The sequence below is a fragment of the Nicotiana sylvestris genome, chromosome 8 (assembly GCF_000393655.2).
Source record: "Nicotiana sylvestris chromosome 8, ASM39365v2, whole genome shotgun sequence".
NCBI lineage: Eukaryota > Viridiplantae > Streptophyta > Magnoliopsida > Solanales > Solanaceae > Nicotiana > Nicotiana sylvestris.
The window spans coordinates 216,092,143-216,118,948 of NC_091064.1; the positions used below are offsets into that span (position 1 = coordinate 216,092,143).

At 38.0% G+C, this 26,806-nt stretch overlaps 1 long non-coding RNA gene across 2 annotated transcripts; it reads left to right on the plus strand.

Moving 5' to 3' along the window:
* Positions 1-995: 995 nt before the first annotated feature.
* LOC104234227 (uncharacterized) lies at positions 996-19,732 on the plus strand. 2 transcript variants are annotated; one of them, XR_011401730.1, is made up of 4 exons: positions 996-1,135; positions 1,361-1,423; positions 16,200-18,157; positions 18,266-19,732. It is a non-coding gene; the product is annotated as an uncharacterized lncRNA (long non-coding RNA). The 2 variants fall into 2 exon arrangements; XR_011401729.1 differs by lacking the exon at positions 16,200-18,157.
* Positions 19,733-26,806: the final 7,074 nt, after the last annotated feature.

Genomic DNA, 26,806 nt, shown 5'->3' on the forward strand with positions numbered 1-26,806 from the left:
ACTTTCACTATTAAAAATATAAGAATCAGCGTTGGACAAATTCTATAGTTAAATAGCAAAATTCATCGCTAATTTTACTTATGGCAGATTAACGATAAATTATCAAAAAATTCTGTTAGCTACGAGCCAATTTCATATTTTTCACTTTTGGGGGAAAAATATAGATAATAAAATGGGAGATTTTCTGCCGACGTTTGGACATGCACCACAGCTTAATTCTTGCACCAACGACCTTTTTTCCTTGCAATAATAACCCCTTTCGCAAGTTGCTATTTTTATAGATCATCATTTATTTTTTGGTTTCTTTTTCTATTTTTATTATATTTTATTGACAAGATTTACAACCTCAAATTGAAAGAAATGCCATTAATAGAATCTCGTTTATAAACCACCAACAAACTTAAAACTACGTAGACATTGACTTTCTGATTTTATTGTATTTAGAAAAAATTGACTCACACTTTGATACGATGTACACCAAAAACCACATGAGTTTATAACCACGATTAAGTGATACATTGAGATGATTTTATATATATATTAGTTAGTGATAAAAGTACATATAAAAGACACATATCGTGTGTTTAATAATTTAGTATAACGCTGAGTGTGTATAAAGACTCAAAAGTAGCTGAAAAATCAAAGTCAACACTTGAAGATGGAATGAAGGTGGAAATTACTACTATTATATTTGTGCAATAGGTACAAGTCAACCATAGAATTCTACCTATGTTTCACTCAGAAAACTAATTAAGGGAGGATGCAGGATTCAAATTTAATAGGTTTAATTTTTTAGATTTTTTGCTTTCATTGTATGTAATACCCTATATTTAATAAAGGTGTATTGGTCATTAGCAAATAATAATAATAATAATAATAATAACTAAAAAAAAAAAAGAGGGAGCAAATTACTAAAACAAAATAACTCAAAAAAAAAAAAACAAATAAGTAAAGCAAAAAGGGCCGAAGCCCATTTTGTCAAAACAAAAGAAAGGGCAAACCTTTGGTTGCTGCTACGTTGAAGCAGAAGCTTCAGTTTTGCCGAGAAAACAAAATTTCAAAAGGGAAAAGAAGAAAAGAAGAAAAAGGGTGGAATCAAATCTTGAGAAATCTTAAATACGCATTGGTTTTACGGGTAATACTCGAATTTTTTATCTGTGTTCTTTTCTTCTGGTAATTCTTTTTATCTCATTTCATATATTTGAAGGGTTTCACAAGGTATAAGAAATTTAATACCAATAAGAACTATTCTGGGCAAATTAAGATCCAAACATGAACCCCGATGATTGAGTATTCTAAAATAGCTATGAATTAGCCTAAATAAGGAAATTAACATGAGATCGATATTATGTAATTATAGATTAATTGGAGGAATTTGTACGAGTTGCTTGAGGTGAAGCAGTTGTGTTTCGGCACGAGTACTGTGAGTAATAATCTTACGCAATTTGTGTTTTCATAACTTGCATGATTTACACATGATTTTTAATATGAATATGTTACCGATTATTTTGAGTTGCATGTGGGACAAGTCTTTTACTCGATATGATACCGAATTAGTTATTTGAGAAAATTACTGTTGTTTTAAATATTTTCGTTGTCACTAGATCTGTTTGACCATTTCTTGAATTTACTGTTATCGAAAGGAAATTACATGATTTGATAAATACCGAAATGCCCTGTATTGTTTTAAATTATTTTCTACGAGTATATGCGGATTACAAAGACAAGTATAAATGAGAGTAGATATTGAAGGATCCCGTAGCTAACGGCGGGTTCGTTAGACCTGATGCACCTTGTATTTACCGATTATAGAGTACAACTATAGTCCTCGCTAGTGGGAAGGTAGAACTAGCATACTGTTACCGATTTCCCTCGAGTAGAGACTACCGTTATATTGGACTTCTTGCGAAGAAGTCCACAGTTATACCGATTACATGATTCGTTTATTGAAACCTCCCAAAATGTGAATATTAATATTATACAGTGGTTATCGAGCTTATTACTGAATTGTTAATTATATTTTACTACAAGAAAAGCGTGATAAGACTGAAAATTATTTATTGTTTCTGGAAGGGCATTTTTATGTTGTTTTCTGTTTGATATACTAGCATGTTTTCTGACTTGTCCCCAAATTAAAAACGGTTGTGGTTAAGTGTTATTACTCACTAAGCTAGCGACTCATTCCCCGCTAATTTTTTTACAAAGATAACAATTGACGCAGGCGAGGATCTCGTTAATTAGAGCGCACAGGTTGAGAATTCTTGGTGAGCCTCGCACTTGTTCGCGTGGGCGGAGTTTTATTAATTGTTATGGTCTTTTCTTTGAATTCTTAGAGTCGCTCCATGGTCATTCTTTTAGTGTCATGAGTATTATTTTGCTATTAGCCTTATGTTGAGCATCATTCTTTCTTATCAAAGTCGAAGATAAATTAGTATTTCTGGTTGTTAGTGGGTTGATTAGTAATGGTGAAGACTATTTTGGTTAATTGATAAGTTGTCGATTGTTGAATTGCTATTAGGATGTTTGGTTGCTGATTTGAGACAGGGAAATTTTTTGGGATAATCCAAAAACAAGGGAAACTCTGTCCGATTTTCTGTAAAATTACCGATGAGGCTTACTTGGGAGCACTTGCTCCTAAGCGCCGGTCACAATCCTAAATTGGGTCGTGACATTGTACTATTAAAATTATGGGTTCAGATCTAATATTTGTTGAGATTTTAACAGATTTTTATATACAATCAAACCTCTCTATAACAGTCTCGTTTGTTCCGAATGGAAGTTATAGCAAAATGTTGTTATAGAGAACATATATTATAACATAACATAAAAATTGGTTCCGGAAAAGCTTGGCTTTTATAGAGAAGTGTTGTTATATAGGGATGTTGTTATAGAGAGGTCTGATTGTACATTCTATACTTTGTATCAAAAGTTATGGGTTCAGATGAAGCCATAATCGGTAAGCTATATCCGACCTGAAACCAACTATTAAGGAAATGCAATACATTCTAAGGTATAAATTAAATATTCCAGAATCAACAAAACGTTTTTGTACCAGGGAAAAGAGAGCATTCATGTAAGTTCACATAATTCAAGCATATTCAAAGTTTAAATATTATACAGCGATAAGCATAAGTCACTTATAAGGTATTATTACATGTATTTTTTATAACAAACATTAATTGATCACCAGATAAAACATTTGCTATACTATGACAGATCGCAATACCCTTACCTTGGTCAGTTAGTAGTCTAAATTTTTAACTTGTTAGTTAATTAATTTGATTGTTAGTTCAAGGAATTAACCAAATAATGGAACTTTGATGTGAAAATAACACGGGCTAGTCAGTTTTCATACTGGTAATTAAAAAACAGCCAGCGTTTTGCAAAGTCATTGAAAAATAATCACTATTTTGCTGAAACACTAAAATTTCCAGCATAATATGTTGGATTATGGAGCTTCTGCGCATAAACTTCCAGCATATTATGTTGGAATTCCAGCACACGAAATGTTTCAGCATAATATGCTTGATATTGGGGCTCATGCGTATAAACTTCCAGCATATTATGTTGGAATTCCAGCATATTATATCATATGTAAAAATTCGAACTCCAACATATTATGCTAGAATTTTTCAAAAATTTTAAGAGTGTTTTTGTTCAAATTTTATCTTTATATGAAAAAACGACTAAATTTCAATTACTTTTGAAATTGTATCTATTTTTCAATTATCAGTTATAAATCTGGTTATTTCTGAATTTTTTCCTAGTTCAAGGGATTAGTCAAATAATGGAAGTTTTACGCTCTCTTTACCTTAGTCCACTTCAGCTAGCGCACAGACACCACAAACCCAAGTTGTTAGTACATTGGTAATGAGTCATTAGTATTCAACTCAGCCAAATAGCCCAAACCAAATAATACGTTGCCTCTATCTTTCTTCATATAATATAGTCTTTTATCTGCAGTAGAATTCCAACGCAAATTCAAAGCTGGAAGACTAATTTAGTAGGAAACACAAATTGTTTAATTTGGTATTAGGTTTCTTTAATTCATGTCTAAATAGAGTTTGTAGGAATCAAAACTAAATAAGCTCTTGTAATACTCAAAATAATATGGGAATATAGGTTTTCTAGTTCGTTTTAAGTTAGTGGGTTCTAAATTAATAATTTACATATTTTTAATGAATTTTTTAAGATAAATACTGAGTTCAAACCAAAACTACCGAGTTCGTCCAGACCCACTCCACATACTCAAGCTCCGCCCCCGATGGTAAGGACGCACTGAAGGAAGTGGTAAGGACGCGACGCGGGATGTACGGATTAAGCAGAAAGTCTTGGTATTTGAGGGGGAGTAGGCTAGAGGGGCAGGCAGGCCAACATTCCCTTGAGTTTTGATCCTAATTTAATACCCATGGATTTCTCAATTATCAAAAAATATGCACACATATATATAGATTCAAGATTCATCTTCATATGTATTTATAATGTACTAGTATGAGTAGGGATAATAGTGGCAGTTGGTGTTCATCTTTTGTAAATACAAACATTATACAATACATGCAGGAAATGGATTACTTGAAAGGGAAATAGCAAAGCAGTGTCATCAATAAAAGCGGAGCTAGGATTTTAACCCTTCTGAGTTCGGGATTATAATATATATATATATATATATATATATATATATATATATATATTGAATTTCTTAATACAAATACAGGGTTTGAACAAAAATTACTGGGTTCGGCCAAACCCGCGACCAACACTGTGGCTCCGCCCCTGTCATCAGCACAGACACTCTAGCTCCTAAACCTTTTGTGTCGAAGGACGGCCTCTGCTTGTCAGAGCAAAATCTATGAATTTAGTTGAACCCATAGCTTCTACACTGCATACCCTCTGTAGAGAACAACAATACAATTTCTTCTTCCAGTATCGTTCAAGAAGATGAAATTCCAGTATCGTTCAACAAAACCATTTGAAGCTAAGAAAGGTCTTAGACAGAGAGACCCATTGTCTCCATTTTTGTTTGTTCTTATTATGGAATACTTTGGTAGGATACTGAGAACTTTAAGCAATGAAAAAGAGTTCAAATATCATTCGAAGTGTGCTAAGATGAGATTAGTGCAACTTGTTTTGCCGACGACTTGCTTCTTTTCTGTAGAGGGGATATTGGTTCTGTTACCAAGTCGTATAGCTGCTTCTTGAAATTTTCTGTTGCTTCAGGTCTTATAGCTAATGTATCAAAGAGTTCAATTTACTTTGGAGGGGTCAAGCCAGATGTCCAACAACAATTTTGAATATTCTTGGCTTTGGGAAAGGTGAATTGCCATTTAGATATCTTGGAGTACCCCTAAGCACTAAGATACTGTCTATAATGCAATGTCAACCTCTTTTAGAGAGGATGCTGGGGCGAATCACTACTTGGACAACTAAATATCTATCATATGCAGAAACGGCCCAAGTTATAAAAAGTGTGTTATTTTCTATACAAACCTATTGGTCTCAGCTATTCGTTCTCCCAAAAAAGGTGGTCAAAATGATTGAGGCAGTATGTAGAAGATTCTTATAGACTGGTGGGACTAAGGTGACAAAAATATTTGACTCAAAAGATATTAAAACCTTTTTGAATAAATCAATCAAAGATGAAGGGGTAAATCGTGGCTGAAGATAATAAACTCTAGGATGATAGTATTATAGAGAAGAGAATTGTAAATATCCTTTTTCATTCAAGGTTCGTGAAACGACATGCAAAAGATCTTTTTTTAGGAATATTCTCAATGTCCCCTAATATGCTTACTCTACCACCGAGGTCTTATTATTTTTTCTCTTACTACAAGGTCGTACCCTTCTAGGCATCAACTCGCAGGTGTTCGGCCGTCTGTCGTGCTCACTGCAGGTCGTGGTCGGTCAAATTCAGACCCATACAGTTAGTCCCTCCGCTCGTTGGGGTTGCGATCGGGTGCATCCTTGATGAGCGGACTCTGCCTTCTTTGGGAGAAATTTGACCTGTAGGGACGTTGCGACGTGACCAACGCGAGATGTCTATCACACTCAGCGAAGCGCTATAGAGTACATGCTACCCGGGGGTGATGTCAGCTTTACATGCGTCATCATTACGCGGATTTTTGAGGTAAGGACTAACGGTTTGGCGCTTTGATTCTTGCGCTGATTTGAGGCTTGCCACCTCGATTCTAGCGCCACCCAACCGTATAAATAGATGAAGGGTTTGATTTTTTGAAAAACTTTAGCTACTCCCCTCTTGATAGCCTCTCAATCTTGTTCATTTGTTCTTACACCTTCTTGCTCTTGTTTCCATTCTTCGCCGGAAGTTTCCTCTTTCTCACTCCCTTTGAGTCACTACTCCTTTAAACGAAACTATGCCGAGGTCCCATCATGCTGGCGAAGAGGTTCCTGAAGCCACCCCGTCATCCACATTGCCTCTTTCCGGCAGCGGAGAAGTGGTGGCAGAAGAAGGTAACAACCCTCTTACGGTGGAGAAGCTACTACCGAGGCATCCCTTGTCCCGAAATAATTTCCTCAAAGATCCGCCTCCTACCCCGAACACCGTGTTTTTTGAGACGAAGCAGGTTCATCTTGATGCCCTCCGTATAAAATACGGTATCCCTGCCCATGTAGAGATGATTCCGGCGGGGGAGGATTACGTTGACGTCCACAAGCCCGGATATTGTGCTTTCTACGAGTATCCTTTCGTGATCGGCTACACCCTTCCTCTCTTCCCTTTAGCGGAAGAATTCAGTAGATTTTACCAGGTTTGCCCAACACAGCTTTCACCGTACATGCTTAAGGTGCTTCTGCTATTGACTAAGTACGTAGAGTTAGCGGAGTCTAGCATCTCGATTCATCATCTTTTGCACCTATTCGCGCCTGGCTTCCTCAGGGGTACCATGGTACATTTGAGACTTCGTGGAACAAAGGGCTGGTGGTCGGAACGGATGATCGGGCGAGTCGTAAGTTCTGGCACAAGTATTTCTTCATCAAAATCGAACACGTCATTTCTGACTCCGCTAGATTTTTGGAACAATAGAACAAAATTCGTACGTGTCGTCGTTCGTTAAGTTCCCCTCTCTTCCATGATTATTGTAACTTTTACTTACTTATCATTTTGCAGTTATGGGCCGTCCGCGTTTCCCTATTGCGTATATCAAGGATGTGGTGGCCCGTCTGTTGCCTCATGCAGCGGAAACTTGGACTTGGCCCGCCTTCGTGTAACATTATGGCCCTAAGGTTTCCTCAGGTAAATATTTGCTTTTACTGCCTCGTTGGTCATGCGATCCTGCTTAACGGTACGACCCTTTGTGATGGCGGGTCGGGGAGCTTCTGACGAAGAGCGCCCGTTCCCGCTTTTAGACAAGCCGTTGCTACTACGGGCACGCGATTTATTTTGTGCGAGTCTGTTCGGGAGGGCCGTCCTCAGCTTATTCAACTGGGAGATTCATCTCGAACTATGGCCATGAGGGAAGAAGCCTCGCTGGTACCGGCCTCACATCCTATTGATGAAACTTATAACGGCGATGAGTCATTAGAGAGGAAAAGGAGGAGGTTGGAGCTGGGAAAGGGCGTGGCTACAAATGCCGATGGCAGCGGGGCGTCCCGGACGGCCCCAGTACCCGTATTTATGGCCGATGCCATTTTGTCGCATCATCTAATATTGGAGGACCTCGTATCGAGGGTGACGACTCGGGTTCGGATATCGACCCGGAGGACGTCAATGAATTTTTAGGTCGCCATACCCATGTGGAGGTTAGGATGGACGGGTTCGACCGTCATGTGGTAGTCCTGGGGAACTATAACTTGCTGCTGAACAGTAAGCAGGTTGCGTCGGCCCTTGCTCCTCTATGTGTCGCTCCTGAAAGCAAGATGCTTGGAGCGATGAGCGACGTGGAGTTATCTCAGAAGGTCGCTGGTATGGCTTTGCAGGTAGGTTCCATTTCCTTCTCTTTTTGTCGTGAGGTTGGTGCGACAGTTGGCATTCATTTTTTTTCTAACTTATGCCCTTCTCTTTTGTCAGACCCTCGTCCTGGAAGTGGAGAGGGAGCGTCGTGAAAGGAAAAGGATGGGCCTTTATAAGAAGATGTCATCGAAGTATCAGCAGTACTGTGCTAAACATCGGGCGATGTCTGACATCTATCATCAGGATCCCGAGTTTCAGGTGTTTAGCGTGGGGCTTAAGCAGCGAGAGGACCAATTGGAGCGTAGGGTAGAGGAGTTGAGGGAGAGAGACAATGAGCTTGTGAGGGCTATCGCCCGTAATAGCAAACTGGAGGTTTTCCTTAAGGCGAAGGAGGACGAGTTCGAGTTGAGCCAGGGGGTAACGGCTAAGAATGTCGATTTACAGTTGAAGGTGGCCGACTTGACCGCCGGGTTGAACGCTAAGGTAGCGGAGATTGACGTTCTCAAGAGCGAGATGAGCGCACTATTTTGTCAATGGAGGATGCTCATAAGCTGGCAGCCACTATTTCTGAGTCGGTATCCTTGGAGGATTCTCTCCGTATTTCCAGATTGGAACTTACTGCGGAGAGGGAAGCCTCTGGTCGTCAAGTCGCAGGGCTTGAAGGGCATGTTAGGGAGCTAGAGGCGGAGTTGGCCGCATTGTAGGGACAAATGGCTTCGTCGAGGGCGGAGGAGGCAAATCGATGTTCTCAGCCTTCTACGTCTCGTGCCTTAGCTGATCAGGACTCGCCCCATCGCTTGTATGAATTGTGGGTCCATGTGGAGGCTCGGCTTGATGTTTATAAGGCTTTTCACGCTGAGGGAAGGGCTACGGAGGCGGAGATTCAGGCGGTGCACGTTGAAGCGCGTGCAGCTCGTGAGTTATGTGGGTATGAACAGCTCACTCCTGACGGGGAAGGTATCAATTCTGATGACGCGAATCACCTTGCTTCGGATTCGTGGTATGAAGACGCTTACCCCGTTGGGGATGATGCGTAGTCTTGGTTTGTATTTTCTTTTGCTTAGGAATTTTTGGCACGGGCCGTACTAGGGCCTGTTTGTAGAGGGAAATGTAAATGATATTTTGCTGCAATGTAAACTTTACTTTTATCGGTTTATTTGTTTGTCGTTTTCTCTTTTGTTTATTGCATATGATATTGACGCCCTTGGCTATTGGGATGTTATTTCGACTGGCGTCAAAGTAGAATCCCGTCATGGTTTGAACGAGGTCGAACCGATATTTTTGTCGACTGCCTTGGCCATTGGGATACTTCGAATTATCGCCGAAGTAGTATCCCATCGTAGTTCAAACGAGGTCAAGCTCATGTTTTGTCAATGACCTTGGCCATTGGGATGTTGCTTCGAACTGTCATGGAAGTAGTATCCCGTCGTAGTTTGAACGAGGCCGAACTCTTATTTTGTCGATGGCCTTGGCCATTGGGATGTTGCTTCAAACTGTCGTCGAAGTAATATCCCGTCGTAGTTCGAACGAGGTCGAACTCATGTTTTGTCAATGGCCTTGGCCATTGGGATGTTTCTTCAAACTGTCGTCGAAGTAGCATCCCGTCCGAACGAGGTCGAGCTCATGTTTTGTCGATGGCTTTGGCCTTTGGGATGTTGCTTCGAACTGTCGTCGAAGTAGTATCCCATCGTAGTTCGAACGGGGTCAAACTCATGTTTTGTCGATGGCCTTGGCCATTGGGATGTTGCTTCAAACTGTCATCGAAGTAGTATCCCGTCGCAATTCGAATGATGTCGAACTCATGTTTTATCGATGGCCTTGGCCATTGGGATATTGCTTCGAACTGTCGTCGAAGTGGTATCCCGTAGTAGTTTGAAAGAGGTCCAACTCATGTTTGGAGATTTGACCGTGTTCCCGTAGGAAGACATCACATGTCGATTAGTGGAGATCTAGTTCTGCACATTCTACAGAGATTAAATTCCGTGCATACAATGGAGATTAGATTCCGTTCATACAATAGAGATTAGATTCCGTTCGTACAATGGAGATTAGATTATCTGTATGTAGTCCCTTTATTACTTTGATCGGAGATCATATCGACGGGTGGAGGTAATGAATAGCGTGTCGCCCCGTAGGGCGTCTCTCTTGCCACCTCGTTAAAAACCTCCCTGGGAAAACTCGATTGGGACAAAACCCGAGTGAGGGAAAAAGAGTACAACTTAAGTGACACCTTTTAGAAGTGGAAATACTTGAGGTGGGCGATGTTCCAGTTGTTTTGGAGCAGTTTTCCCTCCATTGTTTCTAGTTAGAATGCTCCTTTGTTTGCTGCTGCTACAATTTTATACGGTCCGTCCCAGTTTGTTCCTAACTTTCCTTTGTTTGGATCCTTTGATGCCTGCGTTTTGGCCTTGAGGACGTAGTCGCCCACTTTGAGCGATCGCACCTTGGCTTTCTTGTTGTAGTATCTTTCTACTTGCTGCTTCTGGGCTACCATTCTTACGTGGGCCATGTCTCTTTGTTCTTCAATATTATCTAGATCTTGTAGCCTACTTTTTTCGTTATCGGCTCCGTTCTCGTTGGAGTATCTCAAGCTGGGCTCCCTAACCTCGACGGGTATAACTGCATCGGTCTCGTAGACCAGTGAGTATGGCGTTTCTCTAGTGCTGGATTTTGGCGTGGTGCGGTATGCCCATAATACTTCGGGTAGTAGTTCAGGCTATAGCCCTTTAGCTTCTTCGATCTTCTTTTTCAATATGTTCAGTATTACTTTGTTGGAGGACTTGGCTTGGCCATTGACGGCAAGGTGATATGGCGTGGAGAGTATCCGTTTGGTGTGCCACTTTTCGAAGAACTCAGTTGTTCTTTTTCCGATGAATTGAGATCCATTGTCGCAGCTGATTTCCTTAGGGATGCCAAAATGGCATATAATATTTTTCCATATAAAGATGATGACCTCCTGCTCACGTATTTGAGTGTATGCACCTGCTTCCACCCCATGTAGAGAAGTAGTCAGCTAAAACCAAAAGGAAGCGTACCTTACCTCGCCCTACTGGGAGGGGGACGACTATGTCCATTCCCCATTTTATGAATAGCCATGGCGAAGTGACGGAATGGAGGAGTTCTCCTGCCTGATGTATCATAGGGGCATACTTTTGACATTGCTCGCACCTTTGGACATAGTCTGCATCTTGTTTTTCATAGTAGGCCAGTAGTAACAGGCGCGAATGAGACATCGAACGAGGGCGCGATTTCCCGTGTGAGCATAGTAGTGCCCTTCGTGTACTTCCAGTATTCGCCTTGTTTGATGTGCTCCAAGACATTTGGCTAGGGGGACGCCGAACGTTCTCTTGTAGAGATCATGGTTTACTAGGTTGTATCGGGCTGCCTGTACCCGGAGTTTTTTGGCTTCTTTCTTGTCTTGCGGGAGCGATCCATCCTATAAATAGGCTACAAAGCAGTTACGCCAGTCCCAAGTTAGGTTTATAGAACGTACCTCGACGTGGTCTATTGTGGAGTGAAGAAGGGTAACCACATTTTCTTTGTCGATATTCCTGGTGGCCGCAGCTAATTTGGCGAGGCCATCTGCTTCAATATTCTGCGCCCTAGGTATCTGGTCGAGGCGGCATTCATCAAACTCTGGTAGCAGTTTGTGGATTTTCGACCGGTACCTTTGTAGTTTCTGCTCTTTGATTTGGAAAGTCTCGGTAACTTGATTCACAACGAGTTGAGAGTCACAGTGGAGGACGAGTCGTCGGGCGCCGTATTTGAGGGCTAACTTCAAACCTGCAATAACAGCCTCGTACTCGGCCTCGTTGTTAGTCATCTCGGGGAATCGTATGGACTGGCGAATTACTTCACCCATAGAGACCTCGAGGACGAGTCCCGATCCCGAGGCATTGGAGGCTCCATCGGTGTAGAGGACCTAGAGGTCGGTACGTGAGGGAGCATGAAGTGCTTCTGGTTCTGCCTCGGGCAATATCTCCGCGCTGAAATCAGCGATGAAGTCGGCGAGCACCTGCGACTTAATGGCAGTTCGTGGTTGGTATGTCATGTCGTTCTCGCTTAATTCTATGGCCCATTTGTCAAGTCGACCTGATAGTTTGGGTTTGTACAGGATACCTCTCAAGGGGAAGGTCGTTACCACTTTTTATAGGGTGATATTGAAAATATGGTCTAAGCTTGCGAGAAGCTACGACCAGTGCCAGAACTAGCTTTTCAAAGTGAGGGTACCTTGTCTCGACATCTATTAAAGTTTTGCTGATATAGTAAATGGGAGACTGCGTACCTTTAGTTTCGCAGACCAAGACTGCACTTACTACGACTTCAGAAACTGCCAAATACACAAGTAGACATTCACCCGAGTCCGCTTTGACGAGTAGTGGCGGCGAAGACAAATACTCTTTTAGCTTTCTCAAGGCGTCAACACATTCCTCGTTCCATTGTAACCCGTGGTCTTTTCTCAGCACATTGAAGAATTTGTGGCATCTGTTCGAGGATCGTGAAATGAACCTCGACAATGCGGCTATTTAGCTTTTGTGCCTGTTTTTTGCTGGTCAGTACCTTTGGTATTGTATCGATGGCTTTGATTTGATCTGAGTTGACTTCGATTCCCCTTTGTGATATGAGGAAGCCGAGGAATTTTCCTAAGGTTACGCCGCAAGTGCACTTCTCGGGATTTAACTTCATCCCATACTGCCTTAATATTTCGAAGGCTTCTTTCAGATGGCTAATGTGATCCTCCTTCTTTGCCGACATTACCAACATGTCATTAATATAGACCTCCATGGTCTTGCCGAGCTGCTCTTTGAACATCTTGGTAACTAGCCTCTGGTACATGGCCCCTGCATTCTTGAGTCTGAACGACATCACTTTATAGCAAAACGTTACTTGGTGAGTGATGAAAGTTGTCTTTTCTTGATCTTCTTCAGCCATTAGGATTTGATTGTAACCGGAGTAGACGTCTAAGAAGCTCAGCAATTCATGCCCCATTGTCGCATCGATCAGTTAGTCGATATGGGGTAACGGGAAGGAATCCTTTGGGCATGCTTTGCTTAGATTGGTGAAGTCCACACACATTCGCCATTTCCCGTTCTTCTTTTTGACCATGACCGCGTTGGCGACCCATTGGGGGTACTTTGATTCTCTGATGGAACCGTTAGTGAGTAATTTATCCACATCTTCGTTGATTGCTTCATTGATTGCAGCATTGAACTTTCTCCTCATTTGCCATACCGGCAGATAGAGTGGGTCGACATTCAGTTTGTGAGTGGCGATGTCCTTTGGGATTCCTGGCATATCTGAGTGGGAGAAGGCAAACAAATCGGCGTTGTTATTTAAAAATTCACGATACTTACCTGGATCCGAGAGGTTGTGCCCTATGTAAGCCTTTTTTGTGTTGTTAGCGTCATCCAATTGGACGGGGTCAAGATCCTCTATAGTTGCCTTGCAGGCTTCCACGACATCTGGGTCCTTGATGGCCTCTGCTTGTGGGTCGGGTTTAGTTCCCGACATGGCTGATTGTTATGCCTCCACACTTGCTCCTTTCAGTTGTTTGGTGTGCGTGCAATCTTGGGAGATCCGATAGCATTCTTGGACGGTGCGTGGCTCGCCTCGGATACTGAATATTCCCCACGGGGTGGTAAATTTGATCACTTGATAGAAGCTTGAGGGGACGGCTCGCATGACGTGTATCCATGGTCGCCCTATGATGGCGTTATAGGTTGTATCCTGGTTCATGACGTGGAATGTTGTTTCCAGTGTAACTCCTCCTACTAGGACAAGCAGCACTATTTCTCCGGATGTTCGCTCTACTGCATTGTTAAAACCCATTAGTGTTATGCAACGCGGTATTATTTTATCCTCAAGCCTCATTTGCATGAGGACTCGCGGGTGAACAATACACGCGCCGCTTTCGTCGTCTACCATGATTCTTTTTACATCTGTATCAGCGATGCATAAAGTTATAACCAAAGCATTATAGTGAAGGAAAGACAAACCGTCGACATCTGACTTATCGAAGATGATACTGTCTTCTAGGTCATCAGACCATTCGTAGGCGACCGTCCATTTGAGTTTATGCGTGGTGGTGAATTTCACATGGTTGATTACCGTGTCATTGCTACCACCAGTGATCATCTGTATGGTGCATGCTGGCGACGGTGGCTTTGGAGGTCCTTGAGATGGATCGCGTCCTCTAGCGAAGTTGTCCATCCCTTTATTGCTGAGCAGTTCTTTAAGGTACCCCTGGTTCAACATCCTAACTACTTCCTGCTACAGACCTATGCAATCTTCGGTCTTGTGTCCTCTTTCTTGACGGAATTCACAGAGGACGTTTGACCTCCTGGTGCTTGGGTCCGATTTCATTTTTTACGGCCACTGCACCTTCGTGCCTAGCTTCTCCAATGCGTACACTATCTCTGAAGGGGAAACACAAAAGTTATGAGCAGATAACAATGGAGGCATACCTCTTTCGTTTCGAAGGGTTGCGGTGTGTCGTAGCACGACATCCGGATGTCTTAGAGGCAGCGGGTTAGATGTTCGAACATAAGGTTGATGCCTTTCTCGATTGAAACGTGGGGGTTGATCCCTTCTCCCATCATTACATTGATCTCTCCTTGCCTCGGTCTGAACCGACGTTAATCGCTGAATCGGGCCATTCAGATCGTCCTCATCTGCCCTTACCTCGGGGCAATAGGCGTTGTGGATCTCTTCCCATGTGGTGGGGGGTACTTCATGAGTCTGCTGAGCAGTTTTTTGGTTGCCTTTGATCCGTTCCTGTTTAACCCATTTTGAAAGGCTGCTACTGTCATCCCTTCTAACACGTTCGACAGGCTCATCCTTACTCTATTGAATCTAGCCAGGAAGTCCCGAAGTCCCTTGCCCGTTGTTTGCCTGACAGCGAAGATATCATTGACCCTAGCTTCAGCCTTCTTCGCCCCTGCATGAGCGGTGGCGAATTTATCCGACATTTCATCAAATATTGATATTGATCGTGCTGGTAGCTGGGAGTACCACGTCAATGCTCCCCCTGTCAAAGTCTTACCAAACTTTTTTAGCAGCACAGATGGTACATGTTCCTTTGACAAGTCGTTGCCCTTTACTACAGTAACATAATAGATTAGATGATCCTCCGAGTCCGTGGTCTCGTCGTATATTTTCAAGTATGGCGGTATCTTGAAAGTTTTTGGAATAGGATGAGGAGCAGCCCCGTCGCTGTATGGTTGTCGACGAATCGGCCCACATCGCATTTTGGTAATAGCTTAGGGGCGCCTGGTATTTTGTTCAACCCTTTCCTGATGCTCTTTCATTTAATCACGGAGTGTTTTGTTCTCGTTTTCCATCTCTTCCATTTTCTTTAAGATGGCCATGACTACATCGTCATCTGCATCAGTGACATGACGGGTGTTGCTCGTTCGTGTAGTGCTTGGCTCGCTGGTGGTAGCTGCGATTTCTGTTGGTGGTAAGTCTTCGATATTTCCTTGAGGGGTTTTTTCGAGCATGTTGCTCAGAGCGCTTGTCAACCATTCTTCTAGCATCTTTTTGATTGCTGGTGGTGTTTTCCCCACCGTGGACGTTGAGGCTCTCCTTTGGCGCAAGACCGTTAGATCCCCATATGGAGAAGGTGAGATCTCCCCCTCCGGTATAACTCTTGGTGTTGTATTCTCGATGTCTTCTCTACCGTCTTCGTTGAGGGAGTTCAGGAGATTGTTTGAGACATTTACTATCATCTTCAGCCTCGCTTCTTTTTCCGCCATTGTTGGTTTTTATGAGGTTTGAAGAACAGTAATCGTCACTTTCAAGAACCTAGATGAGAACTATGATTTCACCTATAGAAATCCCCATAGACGACACCAAATTGTTTGACTCAAAAGATATTAAAACCTTTTTGAACAAATCAATTAAAGATGAAGGGTTAAATCGTGGATGAGGATAATAAACTCTAGGATGATAGTAATAGAGAGAAGAGAATTGTAAATATCCTTTTTCATTCAAGGTTCGTGAATTTTACAGAGTCTGCCCCTTTTACAAAGCTCTCATTCCTATTATATATTGAGGAATTCCCCTCCCCTAGAAACGACATGCAAAAGATCCTTTTTTAGGAATATTCTCAATGTCCCCTAATATGCTTACTCTACCACCGAGGTCGTATTATTCTTTCTTTTACTACAAGGTCGTACCCTTCTGGGCATCGACTCGCAGGTGCTCGGCCGTCTTTCGCGCTCACTAAAGGTCGTGGTCGGTCAAATTCAAACTCATACAAAAAAATCCTTATTGCTTGGGATAAATTGTGCAGGCCAAAATCAGCAGGTGGGATTAACATGCTAGATGTGCTTACGTAGAATAAAGCTGCAATTGCTAAACTACTTTGGAATGTATACAAGAAAAAATATAAGCTTTGGGTCTAATGGGCACACACATATTACATAAAAGGGAGACAACTTGAGGATGCTAGCATTAAGCAAGCTTCATGGATGATTCAAAAAGTCTTCAAAGCCAAGAAGTATTTGGATGAAGCAGGGTATGATCTAGAAGAGCTTTACACAATGGAAACCTTCTCTATAAAAAAAAATGTATCATGCACTTCAGGATATATTTGAGAAGGTACCTTGGAGGAGAGTCATTTGGAACAATTTTGGTGCACCGAAGTGGATTTTTATATTGAGATTAGCAGCTTGGGAGAGACTATACACAAAGGATAGATTAACAACATGGGAAATATGCATCAACCAAGATTGTTCCTTGTGTTCATCAGAGATTGAGACCACCTCTCATTTATTTTTTAAGTGCCCCTACTCTGCAGCTATATGGGAGAATCTTCTTAAATAGCAAGGCATAAGAAGGTCTACTCTAAGTTGGCAAGATGAGTTTAAATGGATGGCATCCAATTATAAAGGTAAAAATGCCGGTGCACATGTGTTCAGAATGACAGTAGCTGGGAGTGTATATCAAATTTGGAAAGAGAGAAATCAGAGGATCTTTCAAGGTAATTGCAAAAGTACTGAAGCTATTATTCGAATCATCATCCAGGAGATATTCTATAGAGGAAATTCGCAACCTAAGATCATGACACAATTGCAATCCCTTAATTTCTATCATGTTTAGAGTTTTAGTTAGGGAGAAAAGTTATAGGAGATAGAGAGTTCTAATCTGCTAAAACTGTGTTTATAGTATGCAGGTTTTTTTTTTTGATGTAATACTTTCAGTTGGTTAATAAAAATATTTTATTTACCAAAAAAATAAAAAATAAAAATAAAAGAGATAGCGAAGAATCAGTAAATGAAAATGGTGATGATGAGGAAGCTGATATTAAATATCCTGATGAGATTGATCAAGTGCTCGAGCAGCTGGAAGGTGAGGTTTCACCTAGAGGGACTCAGCGTTTTCGCTAATGGTGCAATGATGAGGGAATAACGGAGTATTGGTTAGAAAATGTTGACCTAGTCAATATCAGGAAGGAGAGATTTGCACCTTCTGTATGCAGGATTTCAATTTCAGGAGACGAGAGCAGGGCTGAAAAAAAGTGAAGGACTAAAGAATATAAGAATTAGTCAGTAGTTGCTGTAGTGAATTAGTGTTTATTGTGTAGGAGAAAAGAATGTAAAAACTTGTGAGACATCTTTTACATGTTATGTGTAGATAGGTAGTTCACAGTTCAGCAACTACACACACGGTTTCGAGCCATGTGAATGAAAATCTCTTGGTAGGGAATATTTCCTCCTCGACTTTAGTCCGAGTTAGTCAGGCATTGGGCAAAAGCGGATTCAGAATTTAAACTTTTTGGATTCAGATTGACAACTCATAAGTTTCCTGATTAGGCTGATGTCTAGATGCCAAAGGCCAAAACTTTGGTAAAGCTGATGCCAATTTGTGGCTGTAAAACAACATGACAATAAGTCTGGTAATTGAACAGATTGTATAGGATGCATAAGACAGAGATTTGGTAAAGCTGCTGCCAACTTGTGGATGTAAAACAAGATCACAATTAACATAAAACAGAACTAAGATCCAAATAAAGCTTCCTCACTTCTATCCTTTTCAATATAATATAATATCACTTTATATTCCTTAGATTCTATTACTACTTGAATGCTTTTGTTCTGGTTATTCTATTATTTTGTTGGTATTACTGCTTCTTTGACTTTTTCACTATTGTGTTTCTCTCTTTATTTTGTTGTGATTGATTATGCACGCTTGCTTGAGCTGAGGATTTATCGGAAATAGCATCTCTACTTACACAAGATAGGGGATAAGGTTGCGTACACACTATCTTCCCCAAACTCCACTTGTGAAATTATATTGGGTATGTTATTTTTGTTGTTGACTCATTTAGCACTTTCTCTAATGAGGTGTCTCAACTAGGTGACTATTGAAAACCAGACTATTCAGCAACTGAAGTTTACCATTGGATTTGGAGCATTTATAAGCGAAAAGACCAAAAAAAAAAAAAAAAAAAAAAGACAGTCTGGTACACTAAGCCCCCGCTATGCACAAGGTCCGGGAAAGGGCCAGACCACAAGGGTCTATTGTAATTCAGCATTACCCTGCATTTCTGCAAGAGGTTGTTCCAACAACTCAAACCCGTAACCTCTTTGTCACATGGCAGTAACTTTACCAGTTACGCTAAGACTTTCCTCCCGAAAAGACAAAAAAAAAAAGTTTTCCTATTGACAAAGAGCAGTACCTTTTCTTACTTATCACATGCTAATACTCAAAAAGGTTTGCAGGAACTCACATTATCAACTAACACCATTAGTATTCCTTCTCTTTGTTATTAATATATGGCATAACTTTTATTTGACTCTTGAATAAATATGATATGATCACGAATTTGCAAATACCGGATACCAGGTGAAAACTCAAAAAAGACAATAAAAGGGAGAAAATTCAATGGAACTGTATTTGGGGTGATTTGCCCGCTATTACTTAATTTATAGTATTGGGATCTATTCTAAGCAGTCCCATAATGACAGAATCAAGTGAAAACTAAGAAACAAATCCACCTGTATAGTACAAAACACATACTATAATATATGGTATATTAGTCACAGCAGCCAGCAAGATTTTCTGGTAAAGTAAACTAAGGAGCCCTGAATATCACAGCAATCTCAGACTCAAACAACTAGTGACAGATTGAAATTGAAATAAGCAACAATAACAATAACCCAGTGAATTCCCAGAAGTGGTGTATGGAGAAAATCCTCGTGCCGAGGGCCTGCTGGAAACACCCTCTGTACATTCACTGCAGGGGTAACTGGTAAGGTCTGTGTACTGTCTACCCTCACCAGACCCCACTTGTGGGACTAGGTTCTGGAAAGATAGTGTGTGCGCAAACCTTACTCTTACCCCGAAAATGTAGAGAGGCTGTTTCCATGAAATTGAAATAAGCGAGTCACAAAAACTTAGAAAATGGGAAGGCTGGAAATTGTGACAGTGGAATCATACATAAGGCAGAGTAAAGCAAGCTCTAGATGGAAGATATTGGCAAGCATATTATGGTTTGATATTCCAAACTTCATATGCATACAATTTTTTGCAATGAACTAAAGAAAGTATTTACAGATAAATAAATAAGAATCAGAAATTGAAAACAAGGTAGTTACTAAGTGAAAAAATTCCACCTAATCTACTCTTCCACCAACTGAGACCACTCGACCAATCTCATCCACTTGAAAATTAGTGTAAAAGTTGTCACGCTTACCCTTTCTTTCTATTAGAGTCAAGCCGATTGGGCGTCTTCATTCAAGGGACAATACAGAAGAAGAACGAAACAAAGTGAGAGGCCGGGGCAAGGAAAGCCAAAGCTTGCAAAACTTAGAATCCCCTTACTGAACTCTGCCAAACTTCAACAAATTGCTGGTCTTTTCTTGTAACAAACATTTTGTTCCCTCCAAAACTGAAGTGTGTTATCTTATTACCACAAATATCTTTTGCTCTTCCCATTGAGTTTTTCCTAAAAACTCTATCTTTGGAGCCTAGGAGCCGGAGTGGCGGTGGAGATATTGGGAGGGGGGTGGCGAGGGGAAGGGGTGGAGAGGTGGGGGTGGGGGAAGGGTGGGGATGGGAAATAGGGCGGGGAAGGTTAGTGAAAGAGTTTTAAAAATTACTTTTCCTCATTTTCCTAGGGAAATCAATTTTTTCTCCTTTAATTAGAGAAAATGAGTTCATAATAAAATATTTTTCAAACTACTTAAGCCAACCGAATATAAAACTATTAAAGAATATTTTCCATTCATACCAAACATACCCTAGAGTTCAAATTTCAATAATAATTAAGTGTACTTGGTAATTAATTTTCCCTAAATTTTAATGGCCGGCCAGATCAGTGTGAAATAGTCGGAGTGGACACAAACGTAAAAATCGTGCTATTTTGTGATATGTTGGATAAAAGTTGGCTAGACTTTTTTCTACATAATAGTGTACTTTCAATTTTCAAACTCTACTCAATTCTTAGTCGTCTAGACTCTAGACATGGCAATTTGACAATGGACTAAGCTATTACTACGAACCTCCAATATGATTATTTTCACCCTCCATCTATGAAAACCTATTACTCCTACTAGTATAGTAATTGGCCGTCAAACTGGTTATCCTCTCAAAATTATTCAGGAGCGACTCTATATTCAAAGTTATGAGTTCGGCATAAGTCAGTAATTTTAACTCATATTAATATGCTTAAATAATTTATACATGACCTAATAATTAAACAAAAAAGTTGTATCCAAGATTCAAAAACTTAAAATTCTGAATCCGCCTTTAAATTTACTTTATAGCACAATAGCACCGTTAGTACGGGTCATTGGGTTTTTCTTGATTTAACTCATATCAAATGTCGTTGTTGCGCACCGTGTAATATACTCATATATGCAGAAGACTCAATCAACGCATTACTTTATGGATTATTCAGTCACTTCTTTCCTAAACTTTTTGTAATATAATTTTGTCAATTTCTTAATGATAATAATACAAGTAGAGGTGGCAATCAGGCAATGGACTGGAGCAAGAACGAGGTCGTTGTTTATAGGGTTAGGGCGAAGAGCATCACTTTCACTATTTAAAAACCCAAGAATTAGCGGCGGATAAATTTTGTAGCTAAACAATAAAATTCGTCATTAATCTTACTTAAAGACGGATTAACGATAAATTATCAAAAAATTCTGTTAGTTACAAGCAATTTTCACATTTTTTCACTTTTTGGAGAAAAATATAGATAATAAAAATGGGAGATTTTCTGCCGACGTTTGGACATGCACCACAGCTTAATTCTTGCACCAACGACCTTTTTTCCTTGCAATAATAACCCCTTTTGCAAGTTGCTATTTTAAAGATCATCATTTATTGTTTGGTTTCTTTTTTTATTATTATTATATTTTATTGACAAGATTACAACCTCAAATTGAAAGAAATGTCATTAATAGAATCTCGTTTATAAACCACCAACAACAAACTTAAAACTACGTAGACGTTGACTTTCTGATTTTATTGTATTTAGAAAAAATTGACTCACACTTTGATACAATGTACACCAAAAACCACATGAGTTTATAACCACGATTAAGTGATACATTGAGATGATTTTATTTATATATTAGTTAGTGATAAAAGTACATATAAAAGACACATATCATGTGTTTAATAGTAATTCAGTATAACATTGAGTGTGGATAAATTTTTTCTATGCCAAATCATGGGATGATAAAGACTCAAAAGTAGCTGAAATATCAAAGTCAACACTTGAAGATGGAATGAAGGTGGAAATTACTACTATTATATTTGTGCAATAGGTACAAGTCAACCATAGAATTCTACCTTATGTTTCACTTAAAGAACCAACCAGAGATGGATCCAAACTTTAAATCTAAGATTTTCAGTATTGAACTCATTATACGGTTAACAATATGGATTTAGGTCTAATATTTATTGAGATTTTATCAGGTTTTTACATATATCCTATAGTCTGTATCGAAAGGTATGGAACCAACTATTAAGATCGGAAATGCAACACATTATATTGTTTAAGATAGGGGTTTTCAAACCGAACCGGAAAACCGCACCAAACCGAAAAATCAAACCAAACCGATTAAAAAAACAGACTAGGTTTGGTTTGACTTGGTTTGGTATTGAGTAAAAAAATCTGAACCAAACCGACATATAAATATATAAATTTTATTTATATTTTTAAGACTTTATAGTGATTTTTCTTTAGAAAATGTAGAAATATTTGGGATCCTTTCATGTATTAACCTTGAAAGCGTAAATTAATGAAAAATTATTGTTAGACGACTAAGAAAATAACTATCATGTGTTACTAAAAAAATTCTCCCATTAGAATATTTTAATAGATCATATATTTGTCAATTTTTTCCATATTTACTAAACATATATTCACTTATCAAAGCTTTATCTATAATTTTAATAAAGTAAGATTGAAATAATAATCATGTAACAAAAAAAATTCGAAAACCCGAAAAACCCGACAAAACCGAACCAATCCAAACTGATATAATTAGTTTGGTTTGGTTTTGATAAAAATCGAACCAACTCGGTCCATGTACACACCCCTAGTTTAAGATGTATCAATCAGCCATCAGGATATAATTATTCCAGATCGCACAAGATGTTTTTGTTGCCATGATCTATATACCCGATATTATCTCTTATTCAAAACAACTTCTGAGAGAGCTTTAGATTGAAACAAATCTTCATACCCAGGCCACATTTTACTATATACACATAGTACCAGGAGTTTGTCCTTGGACAGGGAAAAGAGCGCATTCATGTTAGTTCACATAATTCAAGCATATTCATATTTTGATAAGAGTTTAAGTATTATGCACGGATAAGCATCATTTATAAGTACGTAGTCATATTATATGTAAATTTTTATGATAAACATTAATTGATAACCAAATAAAAAAATTACTATAATATGACAGATCACAATACAAAATCTGTTATGCAATCTGTATTGCTGTAAAATCAATAAAACAATAAACTTTCTGAAAAAACAGAAACAGAAAGTATGTAGAACTAGAATGTCAAAACAAATTCTAAAAACAGTATAGGAATAAATCGAGTACATTGAATACATAGTGTGTCCTTAAGGAAATTATTCCCCTCAAGTACCCGAGGTTCTGGAATATATCCTCCCAGGATAGAACGATTTAACTCATCGGAGTGTTGGTACCAAAAACGCCGATGAACAACGAACCACTCGAAGGCTGTAGAACACATTGAAATTTTTTTTATGTGCAGAAGAAGAAGAAGAAGATTAGAAAATGTCGTAAGTAAAATTATGGGATTGAAGGAATATCTATAGCCAATTTGGCACTGTTTCTGAAAAGGTTGCAAACTTTTCAGAACAGGGAAAGAAAACGGACCGGATCGGACCGGGTCGTAGGTCATGGGTTATTTCGGATTGAATTTTCGTTAATTAATTAAATAATTGAAAAGAATTTTGTCCAAACAAATTAATCAATGTGAAAAGAATTTTGTCCAAGATTAATCAATTAATCTTTGACCGAATCCGAATTCGAGCGAGCGACGACGGCGCTAGGCTTGCCTTCTTCTTAACTCTTTAATAGCTAAAAGATGAGTTTCTCTATATATACACAAAGATTTTCTTTCCTTCTACCAATGAGGGACAAAGTGCATTAGTAAAGTGAACTAATTCAAAATTTCACTTCCCTCCATTTCTTTTCCCACCATTTTCCATTCACACGTATCTATATTATATTAAAAGGAGAGTAGTTTACAATGTGGTTAAGCCAAGTGGCAAGTTAAAATGAAACCACTTGGCAATTTTAAGACAACAAAAAAAATTGATTATAAATGAAAAATTATTTAATGAAAGTAGTAGTCCAAGATTTTCTGTATATTGAATTTCATTCTTTAATAAATCAAAGCCAATTATTTGAGTATTTAAACTAAAAATGTTCTCTTTTTGAGAATCTGTTGGACGTACACAAAGAGGGATGCAACTTTCATTGAGCAAACAAATATATTATAGCTATAGGTATCTTTACTTAAATTTGTGTATAATTCAGTTATGGTAGATATTCTTTTTTGAGAAAGAATCAACTAAAATTTCGTTTTGTATCTTACACATTAATTTTAAGTTGAAATAATAATTTTATATTTAGTACAAGCTTTGTATCTGACCTTATTTGCGAACAATATACATTAATATAGGTATCATATACATTACTATAAGTATTTTTAATTAAATTTTGTGAATAATTTATTCTTTTATAAACTAAAAATGTTCTCTTTTTGAGAATATGTTGGACGTACACAAAGAGGGATGCAAATTTCATTAAGCAAACAAATGTATTATAGCTATATGTATCTTTACTTAAATTTGTATATAATTCAGTTATGGTAGGTATCTTTTTGTGAGAAAGAATCAATTAAAATTTCGTTTTGTATCTTACACACTAATTTTAAGTTGAAATAATAATTCTATATTTAGTACAAGCTTTGTATCTGACCTTATTCGCGAACAATATACATTAATATAGGTATCATATACATTACTATAAGTATTTTAAATTAAATTTTGTGTATAATTATTTCTTTTTTAAACTAAAAATGTTCTCTTTTTGAGAATATGTTGGACGTACACAAAGAGGGATGCAATTTGGATTAAGCAAACAAATATATTATAGCTATAGGTATCTTTACTTAAATTTGTTTATAATTCAATTATGGTAGATATCCTTTTTTGAGAAAAAATCAATTAATTTTTTTTTTGTATCTTACACATTAATTATAAGTTGAAATAATAATTTTCTATTTAGTACAAGCTTTGTATCTGACCTTATTTGCGAACAATATACATTAATATAGGTATCATATACATTACTATAAGTATTTTTAATTAAATTTTGTGTATAATTATTTCTTTTTTAAACTAAAAATGTTCTCTTTTTGAGAATATATTGGATGTACACAAAGAGGGAAGCAATTTTCATTAAGCAAACAAATATATTATAGCTATAGGTATCTTTACTTAAATTTGTTTATAATTCAATTATGGTAGATATCCTTTTTTGAGAAAAAATCAATTAAAATTTCTTTTTTGTATCTTACACATTAATTATAAGTTGAAATAATAATTTTCTATTTAGTACAAGCTTTGTATCTGACCTTATTTGCGAACAATATACATTAATATATGTATCATATATATTATTATAGGTATTTTTAATTAAATTTTGTGTATAATTCAGTTATGGTAGGTATTATTTTTTAAGAAATAAATAATTAAATAAACATTTTTTATTTATTAGTTTTGGTATCTTTATTAAATATTGTGTATAATTTAATTATGGTAGGTATCCTTTTTTGAAAAAGAATCAATTAAAATTTCGCTTTGTATCTTACACATTAACTTTAAGTTGAAATAATAATTCTATCTTTAGTACAAGCTTTGTATCTGACCTTATTTGCGAATAATATACATTATTATAGGTATCTTTAATTAAATTTTGTGTATAATTCAGTTATGCTAGGTATTCTTTTTTAAGAATGAAATAATTAAATAAACATTTTGTATCTTACATTTATATTATATTAAAGAAAATAGTATTAAAAAAGCGGACAAGAGGACAAAGGAGAAGACAAGAAAAATTAAGGTTTGGTGGTTAACAAATTTTAATTAACCACAAAAAAAAGTTGAAAATTAAAAAAATTCCAAAAACTAAAAAATGAAAGATTCGTATCATTTCTTCAGAACTCACACATACAAATTGATTTACACATGCCTTTTTTAAGGATTAGGATTTCATATACATAAAAATTGATTTACTGTGATAGTCTTTCCTTAGAAATCTTTATTTAAGCAACTTTTCTTTAGGGTTGGCTTCTCTACATTGCTTAGGGTTTAGCTTCCACACAAACTTCTGCAAAGTATGACTCCAAACTATAACTATATCAGTGAAATATCAATGTCCAAAATGAGTTGGCATTTGAAGGTTCGTGTTGTTAGATTATGGCACATTCCAGACCGCGAGAAACCAGAAAATTCTAATTCAATTGAATTAATTATTCAAGATGAAAAGGTGCATACTCTTTTACATGTTGTTATTTTTTTCGAGTTGTGATGTATTTTCATCAACTTATGTGTCTTACTAACTTAAATTTCTTTCCACATTTTTTATTTTAGGGAGATCGAATTCATGCAACTATTGGAAGAGCTGTTATGCGTATTTTCAAAATAAAAATACATGAAATGGGATTGTACGTTATGAAAAACTTTGTGGTTGGACCAAACAATCTGAAAATTAAGACCAGCAAGCATAAATTAAAACTGAAAATTACAGGGGTTCTATCAATTTTTGATATTGGGAACAGATTGAGTTCCCGGTTGGTATTCTATTGTTTATATCCATATGACATATATTATTATTGTTTAAGTTCTCACCTCACCATAATCAACCCTTCCACCGGCTTCATCTATGGTTTGAATAGCTGAATTTATCAGCTCTCCGCAATTGACCTGTCCCTTTTCTGTCTTAACTTTGGTTTTAGACAGTGTTAGGCTAATAGACAAAGCCTGTGGAATAGTAGAAAGAGTAAAAAGTTTCAATTACCACAAATGCCAGACAATAATAAATTAAAGAGAGAGCCTTAGCATGAAATCAATTTTTGCATATGCATTGACGCATACATTTTGATTCTGAATAACCTAATGTTTGACATAATTCATGTTCCTTCATCATTGTCTCAATACAAAGGACAACTTTTGAAAAATGTACTGCAATATATCCTGAGCAGTTGCTACAAAAATATTCCCTTAAGCACATTTTTCATATCAAGCAAATTGTATAGCATCATTATTTTTCGTGGAACATTCATATCAAACAAATTGTATAGTATCATTATTTTTTATAGAACATTTAC